This window comes from Lissotriton vulgaris, chromosome 12 (genome assembly GCF_964263255.1).
Source record: "Lissotriton vulgaris chromosome 12, aLisVul1.2, whole genome shotgun sequence".
NCBI classification, from domain to species: Eukaryota; Metazoa; Chordata; class Amphibia; order Caudata; family Salamandridae; genus Lissotriton; species Lissotriton vulgaris.
This window is the reverse complement of record NC_141700.1, coordinates 445,906,732-445,930,895: the sequence shown is the minus strand read 5'-3', so window position 1 is coordinate 445,930,895 and position 24,164 is coordinate 445,906,732. Positions and strand designations below refer to the sequence as shown.

General features: G+C 31.9%; 15 non-coding genes across 15 annotated transcripts; all 15 read left to right on the top strand.

Annotated features, from left to right (window-relative positions):
* Window positions 1-3,757: 3,757 nt before the first annotated feature.
* Window positions 3,758-3,831, top strand: TRNAI-AAU (transfer RNA isoleucine (anticodon AAU)). The gene has a single exon. It is a non-coding gene; the product is annotated as a tRNA-Ile (tRNA).
* A 789-nt stretch (window positions 3,832-4,620) lies between these two features.
* On the top strand, window positions 4,621-4,694 carry TRNAI-AAU (transfer RNA isoleucine (anticodon AAU)). Its single transcript has one exon. It is a non-coding gene; the product is annotated as a tRNA-Ile (tRNA).
* A 2,507-nt stretch (window positions 4,695-7,201) lies between these two features.
* Window positions 7,202-7,275, top strand: TRNAI-AAU (transfer RNA isoleucine (anticodon AAU)). Its single transcript has one exon. It is a non-coding gene; the product is annotated as a tRNA-Ile (tRNA).
* A 789-nt stretch (window positions 7,276-8,064) lies between these two features.
* TRNAI-AAU (transfer RNA isoleucine (anticodon AAU)) lies at window positions 8,065-8,138 on the top strand. Its single transcript has one exon. It is a non-coding gene; the product is annotated as a tRNA-Ile (tRNA).
* Window positions 8,139-11,516: 3,378 nt separating this feature from the next.
* Window positions 11,517-11,590, top strand: TRNAI-GAU (transfer RNA isoleucine (anticodon GAU)). Its single transcript has one exon. It is a non-coding gene; the product is annotated as a tRNA-Ile (tRNA).
* Window positions 11,591-13,783: 2,193 nt separating this feature from the next.
* TRNAI-GAU (transfer RNA isoleucine (anticodon GAU)) lies at window positions 13,784-13,857 on the top strand. Its single transcript has one exon. It is a non-coding gene; the product is annotated as a tRNA-Ile (tRNA).
* A 788-nt stretch (window positions 13,858-14,645) lies between these two features.
* On the top strand, window positions 14,646-14,719 carry TRNAI-AAU (transfer RNA isoleucine (anticodon AAU)). Its single transcript has one exon. It is a non-coding gene; the product is annotated as a tRNA-Ile (tRNA).
* A 789-nt stretch (window positions 14,720-15,508) lies between these two features.
* TRNAI-AAU (transfer RNA isoleucine (anticodon AAU)) lies at window positions 15,509-15,582 on the top strand. Its single transcript has one exon. It is a non-coding gene; the product is annotated as a tRNA-Ile (tRNA).
* A 789-nt stretch (window positions 15,583-16,371) lies between these two features.
* On the top strand, window positions 16,372-16,445 carry TRNAI-AAU (transfer RNA isoleucine (anticodon AAU)). The gene has a single exon. It is a non-coding gene; the product is annotated as a tRNA-Ile (tRNA).
* Window positions 16,446-19,823: 3,378 nt separating this feature from the next.
* Window positions 19,824-19,897, top strand: TRNAI-GAU (transfer RNA isoleucine (anticodon GAU)). The gene has a single exon. It is a non-coding gene; the product is annotated as a tRNA-Ile (tRNA).
* Window positions 19,898-20,645: 748 nt separating this feature from the next.
* TRNAI-AAU (transfer RNA isoleucine (anticodon AAU)) lies at window positions 20,646-20,719 on the top strand. Its single transcript has one exon. It is a non-coding gene; the product is annotated as a tRNA-Ile (tRNA).
* A 509-nt stretch (window positions 20,720-21,228) lies between these two features.
* TRNAM-CAU (transfer RNA methionine (anticodon CAU)) lies at window positions 21,229-21,302 on the top strand. The gene has a single exon. It is a non-coding gene; the product is annotated as a tRNA-Met (tRNA).
* A 789-nt stretch (window positions 21,303-22,091) lies between these two features.
* TRNAI-GAU (transfer RNA isoleucine (anticodon GAU)) lies at window positions 22,092-22,165 on the top strand. The gene has a single exon. It is a non-coding gene; the product is annotated as a tRNA-Ile (tRNA).
* A 787-nt stretch (window positions 22,166-22,952) lies between these two features.
* TRNAI-AAU (transfer RNA isoleucine (anticodon AAU)) lies at window positions 22,953-23,026 on the top strand. Its single transcript has one exon. It is a non-coding gene; the product is annotated as a tRNA-Ile (tRNA).
* Window positions 23,027-23,815: 789 nt separating this feature from the next.
* TRNAI-AAU (transfer RNA isoleucine (anticodon AAU)) lies at window positions 23,816-23,889 on the top strand. Its single transcript has one exon. It is a non-coding gene; the product is annotated as a tRNA-Ile (tRNA).
* The last annotated feature ends 275 nt before the right edge of the window (window positions 23,890-24,164 follow it).

The window sequence follows — 24,164 nt, the reverse complement described above, 5'->3', positions numbered from 1 at the left end:
TGTGTATCTCTATATTTTCTTTGAGGGGAAGCTGATAGAATGATTAAATGAATCAATTGCAAATAGGTGATGAATTGTTATTTATTGCTAAAACACATGGAAAAAACATTAATAATTCTAAGTTCTAACACTAAGTATGAACATCTCTTTTGTATTGTAATTTTTTTAAAGTCATATTAGTTTCTTAATGTTGATATTATATATTTATAACTTCATGGTAAACCTCTGAAATTAAGCTTTCCAAATCTGCCGGGTTAACTATCATTAGCACTTCTTCATATGCTGGACTTCCAGGAGTTTATGCAAAATGGCCTGTTAGCTCAGATGGTTAGAGCGTGGTGCTAATAACGCCAAGGTCACAGGTTCGATCCCTATACAGGCCAAGTTTAATTGTTTGAAAAAAGATTAATTTTTTCTTGCGTCTCATTCTTGACTGTTTATTACCTTGGATCAAACGCTGCTTGAAGGATTGGATAATTACATTTGATATAGTTGTAGAATTAATTATTATTCTGAAAGCTCCTGGAATATCTATTAATGGTTCTAAGTTCTAACGCCAAGTAACTTAATCTCTTATTTAGTGTAATTTATTGAGGTCATTTTTGTTTTGTCTTGTTCATGAAATATAAAGATAGTATGAATGTAAACAGCTGAATATAAGCTTTCCAATTATCCCGGGTTAACAATCAGTAGCACTTCATCATCTGCTATTTCTTCAATAGTATGCTATATATTTAGTGAGCCTATTAGTTTAGTCTTTAGAGCATGAAGGTAAAAATGCCAGGGACATACTTTCAATCAGTCTCCAAGCCAATACTTGATGCTCCTTTAATGTTGAAAATAGATGTATTTTCTTCTGTATCATGTGTATCTCTATATTTCCTTTGAGGGGGAGCTGATAGAATGATTAAATTAATCAATTGCATATAGGTGATGAATTGTTATTTATTGCTAAAACACATGGAAAAAACATTAATGGTTCTAAGTTCTAACACTAAGTATGAACATCTCTTTTGTATTGTAATTATTTTTTAAATCAAATTAGTTTCTTCATGTTGATATTATATATTTATAACTTCATGGTAAACCTCTGAAATTAAGCTTTCCAAATCTCCCGGGTTAACTATCATTAGCACTTCTTCATATGCTGGACTTCCAGGAAATTGTGCAAAACGGCCTGTTAGCTCAGATGGTTAGAGAGTGGTGCTAATAACGCCAAGGTCACAGGTTCGATCCCTGTACAGGCCAAGTTTAACTGTTTGAAAAAAGATAAATTTTTCTTGTGTCTCATTTTTGACTGTTTATCACCTTGGATAAAACACTGCTTGAAGGATTGGATAAATACATTTGATATAGTTGTAGAATTAATTATTATTCTGAAAGCTCCTGGAATATCTATTAATGGTTCTAAGTTCTAACGCCAAGTAACTTAAACTCTTATTTATTGCAATTTTCTGAGGTCATTTTTGTTTTGTCTTGTTGATGAAATATAAATATAGTATGAATGTAAACAGCTGAATATAAGCTTTCCAACTATCCCTGGTTAACAATCAATAGCACTTCATCATCTGCTATTTCTTCAATGGTATGCTATATATTTATTGAGCCTATTAGTTTAGTCTTTAGAGCATAAAGTTAAAAATGCCAAGGACATACTTTCAATCAATCTCCTAGCCAATACTTGATGCTCCTTTAATGTTGAAAATAGATGTATTTTCTTCTGTATCATGTGTATCTCTATATTTCCTTTGAGGGGAAGCTGATAGAATGATTAAATGAATCAATTGCATATAGGTGATGAATTGTTATTTATTGCTAAAACACATGGAAAAAACATTAATGGTTCTAAGTTCTAACACTAAGTATGAACATCTCTTTTGTATTGTAATTTTTTTAAAGTCATATAAGTTTCTTCATGTTGATATTATATATTTATAACTTCATGGTAAACCTCTGAAATTAAGCTTTCCAAATCTCCCGGGTTAACTATCATTAGCACTTCTTCATATGCTGGACTTCCAGGAAATTGTGCATAACGGCTTGTTAGCTCAGATGGTTAGAGCGTGGTGCTAATAACGCCAAGGTCAGAGGTTCGATCCCTGTACAGGCCAAGTTTAATTGTTTGAAAAAAGATTAATTTTTCTTGTGTCTCATTTTTGACTGTTTATCACCTTGGATCAAACACTGCTTGAAGGATTGGATGAATACATTTGATATAGTTGTAGAATTAATTATTATTCTGAAAGCTCCTGGAATATCTATTAATGGTTCTAAGTTCTAACGCCAAGTAACTTAATCTCTTATTTATTGCAATTTATTGAGGTCATTTTTGTTTTGTCTTGTTGATGAAATATAAAGATAGTATGAATGTAAACAGCTGAATATAAGCTTTCCAATTATCCCGGGTTAACAATCAGTAGCACTTCATCATCTGCTATTTCTTCAATAGTATGCTATATATTTAGTGAGCCTATTAGTTTAGTCTTTAGAGCATGAAGGTAAAAATGCCAAGGACATACTTTCAATCAGTCTCCAAGCCAATACTTGATGCTCCTTTAATGTTGAAAATAGATGTATTTTCTTCTGTGTCATGTGTATGTCTATATTTCCTTTGAGGGGAAGCTGATAGAACGATTAGTTGAATCAATTGCATATAGGTGATGAATTGTTATTTATTGCTAAAACACATGGAAAAAACATTAATGGTTCTAAGTTCTAACACTAAGTATGAAAATCTCTTTTGTATTGTAATTTTTTTAAAGTCATATTAGTTTCTTCATGTTGATATTATATATTTATAATTTCATGGTAAACCTCTGAAATTAAGCTTTCCAAATCTCCCGGGTTAACTATCATTAGCACTTCTTCACATGCTGGACTTCCAGGAATTTGTGCAAAATGGCTTGTTAGCTCAGATGGTTAGAGCGTGGTGCTAATAACGCCAAGGTCACAGGTTCGATCCCTGTACAGGCCCAGTATAATTGTTTGAAAAAAGAGTAATTTTTCTTGTGTCTCATTGTTGACTGTTTATCACCTTGGATCAAACACTGCTTGAAGGATTGGATGAATACATTTGATATAGTTGTAGAATTAATTATTATTCTGAAAGCTCCTGGAATATCTATTAATGGTTCTAAGTTCTAACTCCAAGTAACTAAATCTCTTATTTATTGCAATTCATTGAGGTCATTTTTGTTTTGTCTTGTTGATGAAATATAAAGATAGTATGAATGTAAACAGCTGAATATAAGCTTTCCAACTATCCCGGGTTAACAATCAGTAGCACTTCATCATCTGCTATTTCTTCAATAGTATGCTATATATTTAGTGAGCCTATTAGTTTAGTCTTTAGAGCAAAAAGTTAAAAATGCCAAGGACATATTTTCATCAGTCTCCAAGCCAATACTTGATGCTCCTTTAATGTTGAAAATAGATGTATTTTCTTCTGTATCATGTGTATCTCTATATTTCCTTTGAGGGGAAGCTGATAGAATGATTAAATGAATCAATTGCATATAGGTGATGAATTGTTATTTATTGCTAAAACACATGGAAAAAACATTAATGGTTCTAAGTTTTAACACTAAGTATGAACATCTCTTTTGTATTGTAACTTAGTCATATTAGTTTCTTCATGTTGATATTATATATTTATAACTTCATGGTAAACCTACTGAAATTAAGCTTTCCAAATCTCCCGGGTTAACTATCATTAGCACTTCTTCATATGCTGGACTTCCAGGAAATTGTGCAAAACGGCCTGTTAGCTCAGATGGTTAGAGCGTGGTGCTAATAACGCCAAGGTCACAGGTTCGATCCCTGTACAGGCCAAGTTTAATTGTTTGAAAAAAGATTAATTTTTCTTGTGTCTCATTTTTGACTGTTTATCACCTTGGATCAAACACTGCTTGAAGGATTGGATAAATACATTTGATATAGTTGTAGAATTAATTATTATTCTGAAAGCTCCTGGAATATCTATTAATGGTTCTAAGTTCTAACGCCAAGTAACTTAATCTCTTATTTATTGCAATTTATTGAGGTCATTTTTGTTTTGTCTTGTTGATGAAATATAAAGATAGTATGAATGTAAACAGCTGAATATAAGCTTTCCAACTATCCCGGGTTAACAATCGGTAGCACTTCATCATCTGCTATTTCTTCAATAGTATGCTATATATTTAGTGAGCCTATTAGTTTAGTCTTTAGAGCAAAAAGTTAAAAATGCCAAGGACATATTTTCAATCAGTCTCCAAGCCAATACTTGATGCTCCTTTAATGTTTAAAATAGATGTATTTTCTTCTGTATCATGTGTATCTCTATATTTCCTTTGAGGGGAAGCTGATAGAATGATTAAATGAATCAATTGCATATAGCTGATGAATTGTTATTTATTGCTAAAACACATGGAAAAAACATTAATGGTTCTAAGTTCTAACACTAAGTATGAACATCTCTTTTGTATTGTAATTTTTTTAAAGTCATATTAGTTTCTTCATGTTGATATTATATATTTATAACTTCATGGTAAACCTCTGAAATTAAGCTTTCCAAATCTCCCGGGTTAACTATCATTAGCACTTCTTCATATGCTGGACTTCCAGGAAATTGTGCAAAACGGCCTGTTAGCTCAGATGGTTAGAGCGTGGTGCTAATAACGCCAAGGTCACAGGTTCGATCCCTGTACAGGCCAAGTTTAATTGTTTGAAAAAAGATAAATTTTTCTTGTGTCTCATTTTTCACTGTTTATCACCTTGGATCAAACACTGCTTGAAGGATTGGATGAATACATTTGATATAGTTGTAGAATAATTATTATTCTGAAAGCTCCTGGAATATCTATTAATGGTTCTAAGTTCTAACTCCAAGTAACTAAATCTCTTCTTTATTGCAATTCATTGAGGTCATTTTTGTTTTGTCTTGTTGATGAAATATAAAGATAGTATGAATGTAAACAGCTGAATATAAGCTTTCCAACTATCCCGGGTTAACAATCGATAGCACTTCATCATCTGCTATTTCTTCAATGGTATGCTATATATTTATTGAGCCTATTAGTTTAGTCTTTAGAGCATAAAGTAAAAAATGCCAAGGACATACTTTCAATCAATCTCCTAGCCAATACTTGATGCTCCTTTAATGTTGAAAATAGATGTATTTTCTTCTGTATCATGTGTATCTCTATATTTCCTTTGAGGGGAAGCTGATAGAATGATTAAATGAATCAATTGCATATAGGTGATGAATTGTTATTTATTGCTAAAACACATGGAAAAAACATTAATGGTTCTAAGTTCTAACACTAAGTATGAACATCTCTTTTGTATTGTAATTTTTTTAAAGTCATATAAGTTTCTTCATGTTGATATTATATATTTATAACTTCATGGTAAACCTCTGAAATTAAGCTTTCCAAATCTCCCGGGTTAACTATCATTAGCACTTCTTCATATGCTGGACTTCCAGGAAATTGTGCATAACGGCTTGTTAGCTCAGATGGTTAGAGCGTGGTGCTAATAACGCCAAGGTCAGAGGTTCGATCCCTGTACAGGCCAAGTTTAATTGTTTGAAAAAAGATTAATTTTTCTTGTGTCTCATTTTTGACTGTTTATCACCTTGGATCAAACACTGCTTGAAGGATTGGATGAATACATTTGATATAGTTGTAGAATTAATTATTATTCTGAAAGCTCCTGGAATATCTATTAATGGTTCTAAGTTCTAACGCCAAGTAACTTAATCTCTTATTTATTGCAATTTATTGAGGTCATTTTTGTTTTGTCTTGTTGATGAAATATAAAGATAGTATGAATGTAAACAGCTGAATATAAGCTTTCCAATTATCCCGGGTTAACAATCAGTAGCACTTCATCATCTGCTATTTCTTCAATAGTATGCTATATATTTAGTGAGCCTATTAGTTTAGTCTTCAGAGCATGAAGGTAAAAATGCCAAGGACATACTTTCAATCAGTCTCCAAGCCAATACTTGATGCTCCTTTAATGTTGAAAATAGATGTATTTTCTTCTGTGTCATGTGTATGTCTATATTTCCTTTGAGGGGAAGCTGATAGAACGATTAGTTGAATCAATTGCATATAGGTGATGAATTGTTATTTATTGCTAAAACACATGGAAAAAACATTAATGGTTCTAAGTTCTAACACTAAGTATGAAAATCTCTTTTGTATTGTAATTTTTTTAAAGTCATATTAGTTTCTTCATGTTGATATTATATATTTATAATTTCATGGTAAACCTCTGAAATTAAGCTTTCCAAATCTCCCGGGTTAACTATCATTAGCACTTCTTCACATGCTGGACTTCCAGGAATTTGTGCAAAATGGCTTGTTAGCTCAGATGGTTAGAGCGTGGTGCTAATAACACCAAGGTCACAGGTTCGATCCCTGTACAGGCCCAGTATAATTGTTTGAAAAAAGAGTAATTTTTCTTGTGTCTCATTGTTGACTGTTTATCACCTTGGATCAAACACTGCTTGAAGGATTGGATGAATACATTTGATATAGTTGTAGAATTAATTATTATTCTGAAAGCTCCTGGAATATCTATTAATGGTTCTAAGTTCTAACTCCAAGTAACTAAATCTCTTATTTATTGCAATTCATTGAGGTCATTTTTGTTTTGTCTTGTTGATGAAATATAAAGATAGTATGAATGTAAACAGCTGAATATAAGCTTTCCAACTATCCCGGGTTAACAATCAGTAGCACTTCATCATCTGCTATTTCTTCAATAGTATGCTATATATTTAGTGAGCCTATTAGTTTAGTCTTTAGAGCAAAAAGGTAAAAATGCCAAGGACATATTTTCATCAGTCTCCAAGCCAATACTTGATGCTCCTTTAATGTTGAAAATAGATGTATTTTCTTCTGTATCATGTGTATCTCTATATTTCCTTTGAGGGGAAGCTGATAGAATGATTAAATGAATCAATTGCATATAGGTGATGAATTGTTATTTATTGCTAAAACACATGAAAAAACATTAATGGTTCTAAGTTTTAACACTAAGTATGAACATCTCTTTTGTATTGTAACTTAGTCATATTAGTTTCTTCATGTTGATATTATATATTTATAACTTCATGGTAAACCTACTGAAATTAAGCTTTCCAAATCTCCCGGGTTAACTATCATTAGCACTTCTTCATATGCTGGACTTCCAGGAAATTGTGCAAAACGGCCTGTTAGCTCAGATGGTTAGAGCGTGGTGCTAATAACGCCAAGGTCACAGGTTCGATCCCTGTACAGGCCAAGTTTAATTGTTTGAAAAAAGATTAATTTTTCTTGTGTCTCATTTTTGACTGTTTATCACCTTGGATCAAACACTGCTTGAAGGATTGGATAAATACATTTGATATAGTTGTAGAATTAATTATCATTCTGAAAGCTCCTGGAATATCTATTAATGGTTCTAAGTTCTAACGCCAAGTAACTTAATCTCTTATTTATTGCAATTTATTGAGGTCATTTTTGTTTTGTCTTGTTGATGAAATATAAAGATAGTATGAATGTAAACAGCTGAATATAAGCTTTCCAACTATCCCGGGTTAACAATCGGTAGCACTTCATCATCTGCTATTTCTTCAATAGTATGCTATATATTTAGTGAGCCTATTAGTTTAGTCTTTAGAGCAAAAAGTTAAAAATGCCAAGGACATATTTTCAATCAGTCTCCAAGCCAATACTTGATGCTCCTTTAATGTTTAAAATAGATGTATTTTCTTCTGTATCATGTGTATCTCTATATTTCCTTTGAGGGGAAGCTGATAGAATGATTAAATGAATCAATTGCATATAGCTGATGAATTGTTATTTATTGCTAAAACACATGGAAAAAACATTAATGGTTCTAAGTTCTAACACTAAGTATGAACATCTCTTTTGTATTGTAATTTTTTTAAAGTCATATTAGTTTCTTCATGTTGATATTATATATTTATAACTTCATGGTAAACCTCTGAAATTAAGCTTTCCAAATCTCCCGGGTTAACTATCATTAGCACTTCTTCATATGCTGGACTTCCAGGAAATTGTGCAAAACGGCCTGTTAGCTCAGATGGTTAGAGCGTGGTGCTAATAACGCCAAGGTCACAGGTTCGATCCCTGTACAGGCCAAGTTTAATTGTTTGAAAAAAGATTAATTTTTCTTGTGTCTCATTTTTGACTGTTTATCACCTTGGATCAAACACTGCTTGAAGGATTGGATGAATACATTTGATATAGTTGTAGAATTAATTATTATTCTGAAAGCTCCTGGAATATCTATTAATGGTTCTAAGTTCTAACTCCAAGTAACTAAATCTCTTCTTTATTGCAATTCATTGAGGTCATTTTTGTTTTGTCTTGTTGATGAAATATAAAGATAGTATGAATGTAAACAGCTGAATATAAGCTTTCCAACTATCCCGGGTTAACAATCAGTAGCACTTCATCATCTGCTATTTCTTCAATAGTATGCTATATATTTAGTGAGCCTATTAGTTTAGTCTTTAGAGCATAAAGGTAAAAATGCCAAGGACATACTTTCAATCAGTCTTCAAGCCAATACTTGATGCTCCTTTAATGTTGAAAATAGATTTATTTTCTTCTGTATCATGTGTATCTCTATATTTCCTTTGAGGGGAAGCTGATAGAATGATTAAATGAATCAATTGCATATAGGTGATGAATTGGTATTTATTGCTAAAACACATGGAAAAAACATTAATGGTTCTAAGTTCTAACACTAAGTATGAAAATCTCTTTTGTATTGTAATTTTTTTAAAGTCATATTAGTTTCTTCATGTTGATAATATATATTTATAAGTTCATGGTAAACCTCTGAAATTAAGCTTTCCAAATCTCCCAGGTTAACTATCATTAGCACTTCTTCATATGCTGGACTTCCAGGAGTTTATGCAAAATGGCCTGTTAGCTCAGATGGTTAGAGTGTGGTGCTAATAACGCCAAGGTCACAGGTTCGATCCCTGTACAGGCCAAGTTTAATTGTTTGAAAAAAGATTAATTTTTCTTGTGTCTCATTTTTGACTGTTTATCACCTTGGATCAAACGCTGCTTGGAGGATTGGATGAATACATTTGATATAGTTGTAGAATTAATTATTATTCTGAAAGCTCCTGAAATATCTATTAATGTTTCTAAGTTCTAACGCCAAGTAACTAAATCTCTTATTTATTGCAATTTATTGAGGTCATTTTTGTTTTGTCTTGTTGATGAAATATAAAGATAGTATGAATGTAAACAGCTGAATATAAGCTTTCCAACTATCCCGGGTTAACAATCGGTAGCACTTCATCATCTGCTATTTCTTCAATAGTATGCTGTATATTTAGTGAGCCTATTAGTTTAGTCTTTAGAGCATAAAGTTAAAAATGCCAAGGACATACTTTCAATCAATCTCCTAGCCAATACTTGATGCTCCTTTAATGTTGAAAATAGATGTATTTTCTTCTGTATCATGTGTATCTCTATATTTTCTTTGAGGGGAAGCTGATAGAATGATTAAATGAATCAATTGCATATAGGTGATGAATTGTTATTTATTGCTAAAACACATGGAAAAAACATTAATGGTTCTAAGTTCTAACACTAAGTATGACAATCTCTTTTGTATTGTAATTTTTTTAAATTCATATTAGTTTATTCATGTTGATATTATATATTTATAACTTCATGGTAAACCTCTGAAATTAAGCTTTCCAAATCTCCCGGGTTAACTATCATTAGCACTTCTTCATATGCTGGACTTCCAGCAATTCATGCAAATCGGCCTGTTACCTCAGATGGTTAGAGCGTGGTGCTAATAACGCCAAGGTCACAGGTTCGATCCCTGTACAGGCCAAGTTCAATTGTTTGTAAAAAGATAAATTTTTCTTGTGTCTCATTTTTGACTGTTTATTACCTTGGATCAAACGGAGCTTGAAGGATTGGATGAATATATTTCATATAGTTGTAGAATTAATTATTATTCTGAAAGCTCCTGGAATATCTATTAATGGTTCTAAGTTCTAACGCCAAGTAACTAAATCTCTTATTTATTGCAATTCATTGAGGTCATTTTTGTTTTGTCTTGTTGATGAAATATAAAGATAGTATGAATGTAAACAGCTGAATATAAGCTTTCCAACTATCCCGGGTTAACAATCAGTAGCACTTCATCATCTGCTATTTCTTCAATAGTATGCTATATATTTAGTGAGCCTATTAGTTTAGTCTTTAGAGCATAAAGTTAAAAATGCCAAGGACATACTTTCAATCAGTCTCCAAGCCAATACTTGATGCTCCTTCAATGTTGAAAATAGATGTACTTTCTTCTGTATCATGTGTATGTCTATATTTCCTTTGAGGGGAAGCTGATAGAATGATTAGATGAATCAATTGCATATAGGTGATGAATTGTTATTTATTGCTAAAACACATGGAAAAAACATTATTGGTTCTAAGTTCTAACACTAAGTATGAAAATCTCTTTTGTATTGTAATTTTTTTAGAGTCATATTAGTTTCTTCATGTTGATATTATATAAGTATAACTTCATGGTAAACCTCTGAAATTAAGCTTTCCAAATCTCCCGGGTTAACTATCATTAGCACTTCTTCATATGCTGGACTTCCAGAACTTGGTGCAAAACGGCCTGTTAGCTCAGATGGTTAGAGCGTGGTGCTAATAACGCCAAGGTCACAGGTTCAATCCCTGTACAGGCCGAGTTTAATTGTTTGTAAAAAGATTAATTTTTCTTGTGTCTAATTTTTGACTGTTTATCACCTTGGATCAAACGCTGCTTGAAGGATTGGATAAATACATTTGATATAGTTGTAGAATTAATTATTATTCTGAAAGCTCCTGGAATATCTATTAATGGTTCTAAGTTCTAACTCCAAGTAACTAAATCTCCTATTTATTGCAATTCATTGAGGTCATTTTTGTTTTGTCTTGTTAATGAAATATAAAGATAGTATGAATGTAAACAGCTGAATATAAGCTTTCCAATTATCCCGGGTTAACAATCAGTAGCACTTCATCATCTGCTATTTCTTCAATAGTATGCTATATATTTAGTGAGCCTATTAGTTTAGTCTTTAGAGCATGAAGGTAAAAATGCCAAGGACATACTTTCAATCAGTCTCCAAGCCAATACTTGATGCTCCTTTAATGTTGAAAATAGATGTATTTTCTTCTGTATCATGTGTATGTCTATATTTCCTTTGAGGGGAAGCTGATAGAACGATTAGTTGAATCAATTGCATATAGGTGATGAATTGTTATTTATTGCTAAAACACATGGAAAAAACATTAATGGTTCTAAGTTCTAACACTAAGTATGAAAATCTCTTTTGTATTGTAATTTTTTTAAAGTCATATTAGTTTCTTCATGTTGATATTATATATTTATAATTTCATGGTAAACCTCTGAAATTAAGCTTTCCAAATCTCCCGGGTTAACTATCATTAGCACTTCTTCACATGCTGGACTTCCAGGAATTTGTGCAAGATGGCTTGTTAGCTCAGAAGGTTAGAGCGTGGTGCTGATAACGCCAAGGTCACAGGTTTGATCACTGTACAGGCCAAGTTTAATTGTTTGAAAAAAGATTAATTTTTCTTGTGTCTCATTTTTGACTGTTTATCACCTTGGATCAAACACTGCTTGAAGGATTGGATGAATACATTTGATATAGTTGTAGAATTAATTATTAGTCTGAAAGCTCCTGGAATATCTATTAATGGTTCTAAGTTCTAACTCCAAGTAACTAAATCTCTTCTTTATTGCAATTCATTGAGGTCATTTTTGTTTTGTCTTGTTGATGAAATATAAAGATAGTATGAATGCAATCAGTAGCACTTCATCATCTGCTATTTCTTCAATAGTATGCTATATATTTAGTGAGCCTATTAGTTTAGTCTTTAGAGCAAAAAGTTAAAAATGCCAAGGACATATTTTCATCAGTCTCCAAGCCAATACTTGATGCTCCTTTAATGTTGAAAATATATGTATTTTCTTCTGTATCATGTGTATCTCTATATTTCCTTTTAGGGGAAGCTGATAGAATGATTAAATGAATCGATTGCATATAGGTGATGAATTGTTATTTATTGCTAAAACACATGGAAAAACATTAATGGTTCTAAGTTTTAACACTAAGTATGAACATCTCTTTTGTATTGTAATTTTTTTAAAGTCATATTAGTTTCTTCATGTTGATATTATATATTTATAACTTCATGGTAAACCTCTGAAATTAAGCTTTCCAAATCTCCTGGGTTAACTATCATTAGCACTTCTTCAGATGCTGGACTTCCAGGAAATTGTGCAAAACGGCCTGTTAGCTCAGATGGTTAGAGCGTGGTGCTAATAACGCCAAGGTCACAGGTTCGATCCCTGTACAGGCTAAGTTTAATTGTTTGTAAAAAGATAAATTTTTCTTGTGTCTCATTTTTGACTGTTTATCACCTTGGATCAAACGGAGCTTGAAGGATTGGATGAATATATTTCATATAGTTGTAGAATTAATTATTATTCTGAAAGCTCCTGCAATATCTATTAATGGTTCTAAGTTCTAACGCCAAGTAACTAAATCTCTTATTTATTGCAATTCATTGAGGTCATTTTTGTTTTGTCTTGTTGATGAAATATAAAGATAGTATGAATGTAAACAGCTGAATATAAGCTTTCCAATTATCCCGGGTTAACAATCAGTAGCACTTCATCATCTGCTATTTCTTCAATAGTATGCTATATATTTAGTGAGCCTATTAGTTTAGTCTTTAGAGCATAAAGGTAAAAATGCCAAGGACATACTTTCAATCAGTCTCCAAGCCAATACTTGAAGCTCCTTTAATGTTGAAAATAGATGTATTTTCTTCTGTATCATGTGAATCTCTATATTTCCTTTGAGGGGAAGCCTGTTAGCTCAGATGGTTAGAGCATGGTGCTAATAACACCAAGGTCACAGGTTCTATCCCTGTACAGGCTAAGTTTAATTGTTTGTAAAAAGATTAATTTTTCTTTTGTCTAATTTTTGACTGTTTATCACCTTGGATGAAACGCTGCTTGAAGGATTGGATGAATACATTTGATATAGTTGTAGAATTAAATATTATTCTGAAAGCTCCTGGAATATCTATTAATGGTTCTAAGTTCTAACGCCAAGTAACTAAATCTCTTATTTATTGCAATTCATTGAGGTCATTTTTGTTTTGTCTTGTTGATGAAATATAAAGATATTATGAATGTAAACAGCTGAATATAAGCTTTCTAACTATCCCGGGTTAACAATCGGTAGCACTTCATCATCTGCTATTTCTTCAATAGTATGCTATATATTTAGTGAGCCTATTAGTTTAGTCTTTAGAGCAAAAAGTTAAAAATAGCAAGGACATATTTTCAATCAGTCTCCAAGCCAATACTTGATGCTCCTTTAATGTTGAAAATAGATGTATTTTCTTCTGTATCATGTGTATGTCTATATTTCCTTTGAGGGGAAGCTGATAGAATGATTAGTTGAATCAATTGCATATAGGTGATGAATTGTTATTTATTGCTAAAACACATGGAAAAAACATTAATGGTTCTAAGTTCTAACACTAAGTATGAAAATCTCTTTTGTATTGTAATTTTTTTAAAGTCATATTAGTTTCTTCATGTTGATATTATATATTTATAATTTCATGGTAAACCTCTGAAATTAAGCTTTCCAAATCTCCCGGGTTAACTATCATTAGCACTTCTTCACATGCTGGACTTCCAGGAATTTGTGCAAAATGGCTTGTTAGCTCAGAAGGTTAGAGCGTGGTGCTGATAACGCCAAGGTCACAGGTTTGATCCCTGTACAGGCCAAGTTTAATTGTTGGAAAAAAGATTAATTTTTCTTGTGTCTCATTTTTGACTGTTTATCACCTTGGATCAAACTCTGCTTGAAGGATTGGATGAATACATTTGATATAGTTGTAGAATTAATTATTATTCTGAAAGCTCCTGGAATATCTATTAATGGTTCTAAGTTCTAACTCCAAGTAACTAAATCTCTTCTTTATTGGAATTCATTGAGGTCATTTTTGTTTTGTCTTGTTGATGAAATATAAAGATAGTATGAATGTAAACAGCTGAATATAAGCTTTCCAACCATCCCGGGTTAACAATCAGTAGCACTTCATCATCTGCTATTTCTTCAATAGTATGCTATATATTTAGTGAGCCTATTAGTTTAGTCTTTAGAGCAAAAAGTTAAAAATGCCAAGGACATATTTTCATCAGTCTCCAAGCCAATACTTGATGCTCCTTTATTGTTGAAAATAGATGTATTTTCTTCTGTATCATGTGTATCTCTATATTTCCTTTTAGGGGAAGCTGATAGAATGATTAAATGAATCAATTGCATATAGGTGATGAATTGTTATTTATTGCTAAAACACATGGAAAAAACATTAATGGTTCTAAGTTTTAACACTAAGTATGAACATCTCTTTTGTATTGTAATTTTTTTAAAGTCATATTAGTTTCTTCATGTTGATATTATATATTTATAACTTCATGGTAAACCTCTGAAATTAAGCTTTCCAAATCTCCCGGGTTAACTATCATTTGCACTTCTTCAGATGCTGGACTTCCAGGAAATTGTGCAAAACGGCCTGTTAGCTCAGATGGTTAGAGCGTGGTGCTAATAACGCCAAGGTCACAGGTTCGATCCCTGTACAGGCCAAGTTTAATTGTTTGAAAAAAGATTCATTTTTCTTGTGTCTCATTTTTGACTGTTTATCACCTTGGATCAAACACTGCTTGAAAGATTGGATCAATACATTTGATATAGTTGTAGAATTAATTATTATTCTGAAAGCTCCTGGAATATCTATTAATAGTTCTAAGTTCTAACGCCAAGTAACTTAATCTCTTATTTATTGCAATTTATTAAGGTCATTTTTGTTTTGTCTTGTTGATGAAAGATAAAGATAGTATGAATGTAAACAGCTGAATATAAGCTTTCCAACTATCCCGGGTTAACAATTGGTAGCACTTCATCATCTGCTATTTCTTCAATAGTATGCTATATATTTAGTGAGCCTATTAGTTTAGTCTTTAGAGCAAAAAGTTAAAAATGCCAAGGACATATTTTCAATCAGTCTCCAAGCCAATACTTGATGCTCCTTTAATGTTGAAAATAGATGTATTTTCTTCTGTATCATGTGTATCTCTATATTTCCTTTGAGGGGAAGCTGATAGAATGATTAAATGAATCAATTGCATATAGGTGATGAATTGTTATTTATTGCTAAAACACATGGAAAAAACATTAATGGTTCTAAGTTCTAACACTAAGTATGAACATCTCTTTTGTATTGTAATTTTTTTAAAGTCATATTAGTTTCTTCATGTTGATATTATATATTTATAACTTCATGGTAAACCTCTGAAATTAAGCTTTCCAAATCTGCCGGGTTAACTATCATTAGCACTTCTTCATATGCTGGACTTCCAGGAGTTTATGCAAAATGGCCTGTTAGCTCAGATGGTTAGAGCGTGGTGCTAATAACGCCAAGGTCACAGGTTCGATCCCTGTACAGGCCAAGTTCAATTGTTTGTAAAAAGATTCATTTTTCTTGTGTCTCATTTTTGACTGTTTATCACCTTGGATCAAACACTGCTTGAAAGATTGGATAATTACATTTGATATAGTTGTAGAATTAATTATTATTCTGAAAGCTCCTGGAATATCTATTAATGGTTCTAAGTTCTAACGCCAAGTAACTTAATCTCTTATTTATTTTAATTTATTGAGGTCATTTTTGTTTTGTCTTGTTGATGAAATATAAAGATAGTATGAATGTAAACAGCTGAATATAAGCTTTCCAACTATCCCGGGTTAACAATCGGTAGCACTTCATCATCTGCTATTTCTTCAATAGTATGCTATATATTTAGTGAGCCTATTAGTTTAGTCTTTAGAGCAAAAAGTTAAAAATGCCAAGGACATATTTTCAATCAGTCTCCAAGCCAATACTTGATGCTCCTTTAATGTTGAAAATAGATGTATTTTCTTCTGTATCATGTGTATCTCTATATTTCCTTTGAGGGGAAGCTGATAGAATGATTAAATGAATCAATTGCATATAGGTGATGAATTGTTATTTATTGCTAAAACACATGGAAAAAACATTAATGGTTCTAAGTTCTAACACTAAGTATGAACATCTCTTTTGTATTGTAATTTTTTTAAAGTCATATTAGTTTCTTCATGTTGATATTATATATTTATAACTTCATGGTAAACCTCTGAAATTAAGCTTTCCAAATCTCCCGGGTTAACTATCATTAGCACTTCTTCATATGCTGGACTTCCAGGAAATTGTGCAAAACGGCCTGTTAGCTCAGATGGTTAGAGCGTGGTGCTAATAACGCCAAGGTCACAGGTTCGATCCCTGTACAGGCCAAGTTTAATTGTTTGAAAAAAGATACATTTTTCTTGTGTCTCATTTTTGACTGTTTATCACCTTGGATCAAACACTGCTTGAAGGATTGGATAAATACATTTGATATAGTTGTAGAATTAATTATTATTCTGAAAGCTCCTGGAATATCTATTAATGGTTCTAGGTTCTAACGCCAAGTAACTTAAACTCTTATTTATTGCAATTTATTGAGGTCATTTTTGTTTTGTCTTGTTGATGAAATATAAAGATAGTATGAATGTAAACAGCTGAATATAAGCTTTCCAACTATCCCGGGTTAACAATCGATAGCACTTCATCATCTGCTATTTCTTCAATGGTATGCTATATATTTATTGAGCCTATTAGTTTAGTCTTTAGAGCATAAAGTTAAAAATGCCAAGGACATACTTTCAATCAATCTCCTAGCCAATACTTGATGCTCCTTTAATGTTGAAAATAGAAGTATTTTCTTCTGTATCATGTGTATCTCTATATTTTCTTTGAGGGGAAGCTGATAGAATGATTAAATGAATCAATTGCATATAGGTGATGAATTGTTATTTATTGCTAAAACACATGGAAAAAACATTAATGGTTCTAAGTTCTAACACTAAGTATGAACATCTCTTTTGTATTGTAATTTTTTTAAAGTCATATTAGTTTCTTCATGTTGATATTATATATTTATAACTTCATGGTAAACCTCTGAAATTAAGCTTTCCAAATCTCCCGGGTTAACTATCATTAGCACTTCTTCATATGCTGGACTTCCAGGAAATTGTGCAAAACGGCTTGTTAGCTCAGATGGTTAGAGCGTGGTGCTAATAACGCCAAGGTCACAGGTTCGATCCCTGTACAGGCCAAGTTTAATTGTTTGAAAAAAGATTAATTTTTCTTGTGTCTCATATTTGACTGTTTATCACCTTGGATCAAACACTGCTTGAAGGATTGGATGAATACATTTGATATAGTTGTAGAATTAATTATTATTCTGAAAGCTCCTGGAATATCTATTAATGGTTCTAAGTTCTAACTCCAAGTAACTAAATCTCTTCTTTATTGCAATTCATTGAGGTCATTTTTGTTTTGTCTTGTTGATGAAATATAAAGATAGTATGAATGTAAACAGCTGAATATAAGCTTTCCAACTATCCCGGGTTAACAATCAGTAGCACTTCATCATCTGCTATTTCTTCAATAGTATGCTATATATTTAGTGAGCCTATTAGTTTAGTCTTTAGAGCAAAAAGTTAAAAATAGCAAGGACATACTTTCAATCAATCTCCTAGCCAATACTTGATGCTCCTTTAATGTTGAAAATAGATGTATTTTCTTCTGTATCATGTGTATCTCTATATTTCCTTTGAGGGGAAGCTGATAGAATGATTAAATGAATCAATTGCATATAGGTGATGAATTGTTATTTATTGCTAAAACACATGGAAAAAACATTAATGGTTCTAAGTTCTAACACTAAGTATGAACATCTCTTTTGTATTGTAATTTTTTTAAAGTCATATTAGTTTCATCATGTTGATATTATATATTTATAACTTCATGGTAAACCTCTGAAATTAAGCTTTCCAAATCTCCCGGGTTAACTATCATTAGCACTTCTTCATATGCTGGACTTCCAGGAAATTGTGCAGAACGGCCTGTTAGCTCAGATGGTTAGAGTGTGGTGCTAATAACGCCAAGGTCACAGGTTCGATCCCTGTAAAGGCCAAGTTTAATTGTTTGAAAAAAAATTAATTTTTCTTGTGTCTCATTTTTGACTGTTTATCACCTTGGATCAAACACTGCTTGAAGGATTGGATAAATACATTTGATATAGTTGTAGAAATAATTATTATTCTGAAAGCTCCTGGAATATCTATTAATGGTTCTAAGTTCTAACGCCAAGTAACTTAAACTCTTATTTATTGCAATTTATTGAGGTCATTTTTGTTTTGTCTTGTTGATGAAATATAAAGATAGTATGAATGTAAACAGCTGAATATAAGCTTTCCAACTATCCCGGGTTAACAATCGGTAGCACTTCATCATCTGCTATTTCTTCAATAGTATGCTATATATTTATTGAGCCTATTAGTTTAGTCTTTAGAGCATAAAGTTAAAAATGCCAAGGACATACTTTCAATCAGTCTCCAAGCCAATACTTGATGCTCCTTTAATGTTGAAAATAGATGTATTTTCTTCTGTATCATGTGTATCTCTATATTTCCTTTGAGGGGAAGCTGATAGAATGATTAAATGAATCAATTGCATATAGGTGATGAATTGTTATTTATTGCTAAAACACGTGGAAAAAACATTAATGGTTCTAAGTTCTAACACTAAGTATGAACATCTCTTTTGTATTGTAATTATTTTAAAGTCATATTAGTTTCTTCATGTTGATATTATATATTTATAACTTCATGGTAAACCTCTGAAATTAAGCTTTCCAAATCTCCCGGGTTAACTATCATTAGCACTTCTTCATATGCTGGACCTCCAGGAATTTGTGCAAAACGGCCTGTTAGCTCAGATGGTTAGAGCGTGGTGCTAATAACGCCAAGGTCACAGGTTCAATCCCTGTACAGGCCGAGTTTAATTGTTTGTAAAAAGATTAATTTTTCTTGTGTCTAATTTTTGACTGTTTATCACCTTGGATCAAACGCTGCTTGAAGGATTGGATAAATACATTTGATATAGTTGTAGAATTAATTATTATTCTGAAAGCTCCTGGAATATCTATTAATGGTTCTAAGTTCTAACTCCAAGTAACTAAATCTCCTATTTATTGCAATTCATTGAGGTCATTTTTGTTTTGTCTTGTTGATGAAATATAAAGATAGTATGAATGTAAACAGCTGAATATAAGCTTTCCAATTATCCCGGGTTAACAATCAGTAGCACTTCATCATCTGCTATTTCTTCAATAGTATGCTATATATTTAGTGAGCCTATTAGTTTAGTCTTTAGAGCATGAAGGTAAAAATGCCAAGGACATACTTTCAATCAGTCTCCAAGCCAATACTTGATGCTCCTTTAATGTTGAAAATAGATGTATTTTCTTCTGTATCATGTGTATGTCTATATTTCCTTTGAGGGGAAGCTGATAGAACGATTAGTTGAATCAATTGCATATAGGTGATAAATTGTTATTTATTGCTAAAACACATGGAAAAAACATTAATGGTTCTAAGTTCTAACACTAAGTATGAAAATCTCTTTTGTATTGTAATTTTTTTAAAGTCATATTAGTTTCTTCATGTTGATATTATATATTTATAATTTCATGGTAAACCTCTGAAATTAAGCTTTCCAAATCTCCCGGGTTAACTATCATTAGCACTTCTTCACATGCTGGACTTCCAGGAATTTGTGCAAGATGGCTTGTTAGCTCGGAAGGTTAGAGCGTGGTGCTGATAACGCCAAGGTCACAGGTTTGATCCCTGTACAGGCCAAGTTTAATTGTTTGAAAAAAGATTAATTTTTCTTGTGTCTCATTTTTGACTGTTTATCACCTTGGATCAAACACTGCTTGAAGGATTGGATGAATACATTTGATATAGTTGTAGAATTAATTATTATTCTGAAAGCTCCTGGAATATCTATTAATGGTTTTAAGTTCTAACTCCAAGTAACTAAATCTCTTCTTTATTGCAATTCATTGAGGTCATTTTTGTTTTGTCTTGTTGATGAAATATAAAGATAGTATGAATGCAATCAGTAGCACTTCATCATCTGCTATTTCTTCAATAGTATGCTATATATTTAGTGAGCCTATTAGTTTAGTCTTTAGAGCAAAAAGTTAAAAATGCCAAGGACATATTTTCATCAGTCTCCAAGCCAATACTTGATGCTCCTTTAATGTTGAAAATAGATGTATTTTCTTCTGTATCATGTGTATCTCTATATTTCCTTTTAGGGGAAGCTGATAGAATGATTAAATGAATCGATTGCATATAGGTGATGAATTGTTATTTATTGCTAAAACACATGGAAAAAACATTAATGGTTCTAAGTTTTAACACTAAGTATGAACATCTCTTTTGTATTGTAATTTTTTTAAAGTCATATTAGTTTCTTCATGTTGATATTATATATTTATAACTTCATGGTAAACCTCTGAAATTAAGCTTTCCAAATCTCCCGGGTTAACTATCATTAGCACTTCTTCAGATGCTGGACTTCCAGGAAATTGTGCAAAACGGCCTGTTAGCTCAGATGGTTAGAGCGTGGTGCTAATAACGCCAAGGTCACAGGTTCGATCCCTGTACAGGCCAAGTTTAATTGTTTGTAAAAAGATAAATTTTTCTTGTGTCTCATTTTTGACTGTTTATCACCTTGGATCAAACGGAGCTTGAAGGATTGGATGAATATATTTCATATAGTTGTAGAATTAATTATTATTCTGAAAGCTCCTGGAATATCTATTAATGGTTCTAAGTTCTAACGCCAAGTAACTAAATCTCTTATTTATTGCAATTCATTGAGGTCATTTTTGTTTTGTCTTGTTGATGAAATATAAAGATAGTATGAATGTAAACAGCTGAATATAAGCTTTCCAATTATCCCGGGTTAACAATCAGTAGCACTTCATCATCTGCTATTTCTTCAATAGTATGCTATATATTTAGTGAGCCTATTAGTTTAGTCTTTAGAGCATAAAGGTAAAAATGCCAAGGACATACTTTCAATCAGTCTCCAAGCCAATACTTGAAGCTCCTTTAATGTTGAAAATAGATGTATTTTCTTCTGTATCATGTGAATCTCTATATTTCCTTTGAGGGGAAGCCTGTTAGCTCAGATGGTTAGAGCATGGTGCTCATAACACCAAGGTCACAGGTTCTATCCCTGTACAGGCCAAGTTTAATTGTTTGTAAAAAGATTAATTTTTCTTTTGTCTCATTTTTGACTGTTTATCACCTTGGATGAAACGCTGCTTGAAGGATTGGATGAATACATTTGATATAGTTGTAGAATTAAATATTATTCTGAAAGCTCCTGGAATATCTATTAATGGTTCTAAGTTCTAACGCCAAGTAACTAAATCTCTTATTTATTGCAATTCATTGAGGTCATTTTTGTTTTGTCTTGTTGATGAAATATAAAGATATTATGAATGTAAACAGCTGAATATAAGCTTTCCAACTATCCCGGGTTAACAATCGGTAGCACTTCATCATCTGCTATTTCTTCAATAGTATGCTATATATTTAGTGAGCCTATTAGTTTAGTCTTTAGAGCAAAAAGTTAAAAATAGCAAGGACATATTTTCAATCAGTCTCCAAGCCAATACTTGATGCTCCTTTAATGTTGAAAATAGATGTATTTTCTTCTGTATCATGTGTATGTCTATATTTCCTTTGAGGGGAAGCTGATAGAATGATTAGTTGAATCAATTGCATATAGGTGATGAATTGTTATTTATTGCTAAAACACATGGAAAAAACATTAATGGTTCTAAGTTCTAACACTAAGTATGAAAATCTCTTTTGTATTGTAATTTTTTTAAAGTCATATTAGTTTCTTCATGTTGATATGATATATTTATAATTTCATGGTAAACCTCTGAAATTAAGCTTTCCAAATCTCCCGGGTTAACTATCATTAGCACTTCTTCACATGCTGGACTTCCAGGAATTTGTGCAAAATGGCTTGTTAGCTCAGAAGGTTAGAGCGTGGTGCTGATAACGCCAAGGTCACAGGTTTGATCCCTGTACAGGCCAAGTTTAATTGTTTGAAAAAAGATTAATTTTTCTTGTGTCTCATTTTTGACTGTTTATCACCTTGGATCAAACTCTGCTTGAAGGATTGGATGAATACATTTGATATAGTTGTAGAATTAATTATTATTCTGAAAGCTCCTGGAATATCTATTAATGGTTCTAAGTTCTAACTCCAAGTAACTAAATCTCTTCTTTATTGCAATTCATTGAGGTCATTTTTGTTTTGTCTTGTTGATGAAATATAAAGATAGTATGAATGTAAACAGCTGAATATAAGCTTTCCAACCATCCGGGTTAACAATCAGTAGCACTTCATCATCTGCTATTTCTTTAATAGTATGCTATATATTTAGTGAGCCTATTAGTTTAGTCTTTAGAGCAAAAAGTTAAAAATGCCAAGGACATATTTTCATCAGTCTCCGAACCAATACTTGATGCTCCTTTAATGTTGAAAATAGATGTATTTTCTTCTGTATCATGTGTATCTCTATATTTCTTTTTAGGGGAAGCTGATAGAATGATTAAATGAATCAATTGCATATAGGTGATGAATTGTTATTTATTGCTAAAACACATGGAAAAAACATTAATGGTTCTAAGTTTTAACACTAAGTATGAACATCTCTTTTGTATTGTAATTTTTTTAAAGTCATATTAGTTTCTTCATGTTGATATTATATATTTATAACTTCATGGTAAACCTCTGAAATTAAGCTTTCCAAATCTCCCGGGTTAACTATCATTTGCACTTCTTCAGATGCTGGACTTCCAGGAAATTGTGCAAAACGGCCTGTTAGCTCAGATGGTTAGAGCGTGGTGCTAATAACGCCAAGGTCACAGGTTCGATCCCTGTACAGGCCAAGTTTAATTGTTTGAAAAAAGATTCATTTTTCTTGTGTCTCATTTTTGACTGTTTATCACCTTGGATCAAACACTGCTTGAAAGATTGGATCAATACATTTGATATAGTTGTAGAATTAATTATTATTCTGAAAGCTCCTGGAATATCTATTAATAGTTCTAAGTTCTAACGCCAAGTAACTTAATCTCTTATTTATTGCAATTTATTGAGGTCATTTTTGTTTTGTCTTGTTGATGAAATATAAAGATAGTATGAATGTAAACAGCTGAATATAAGCTTTCCAACTATCCCGGGTTAACAATCGGTAGCACTTCATCATCTGCTATTTCTTCAATAGTATGCTATATATTTAGTGAGCCTATTAGTTTAGTCTTTAGAGCAAAAAGTTAAAAATGCCAAGGACATATTTTCAATCAGTCTCCAAGCCAATACTTGATGCTCCTTTAATGTTGAAAATAGATGTATTTTCTTCTGTATCATGTGTATCTCTATATTTCCTTTGAGGGGAAGCTGATAGAATGATTAAATGAATCAATTGCATATAGGTGATGAATTGTTATTTATTGCTAAAACACATGGAAAAAACATTAATGGTTCTAAGTTCTAACACTAAGTATGAACATCTCTTTTGTATTGTAATTTTTTTAAAGTCATATTAGTTTCTTCATGTTGATATTATATATTTATAACTTCATGGTAAACCTCTGAAATTAAGCTTTCCAAATCTGCCGGGTTAACTATCATTAGCACTTCTTCATATGCTGGACTTCCAGGAGTTTATGCAAAATGGCCTGTTAGCTCAGATGGTTAGAGCGTGGTGCTAATAACGCCAAGGTCACAGGTTCGATCCCTGTACAGGCCAAGTTCAATTGTTTGTAAAAAGATTCATTTTTCTTGTGTCTCATTTTTGACTGTTTATCACCTTGGATCAAACACTGCTTGAAAGATTGGATAAATACATTTGATATAGTTGTAGAATTAATTATTATTCTGAAAGCTCCTGGAATATCTATTAATAGTTCTAAGTTCTAACGCCAAGTAACTTAATCTCTTATTTATTGCAATTTATTGAGGTCATTTTTGTTTTGTCTTGTTGATGAAATATAAAGATAGTATGAATGTAAACAGCTGAATATA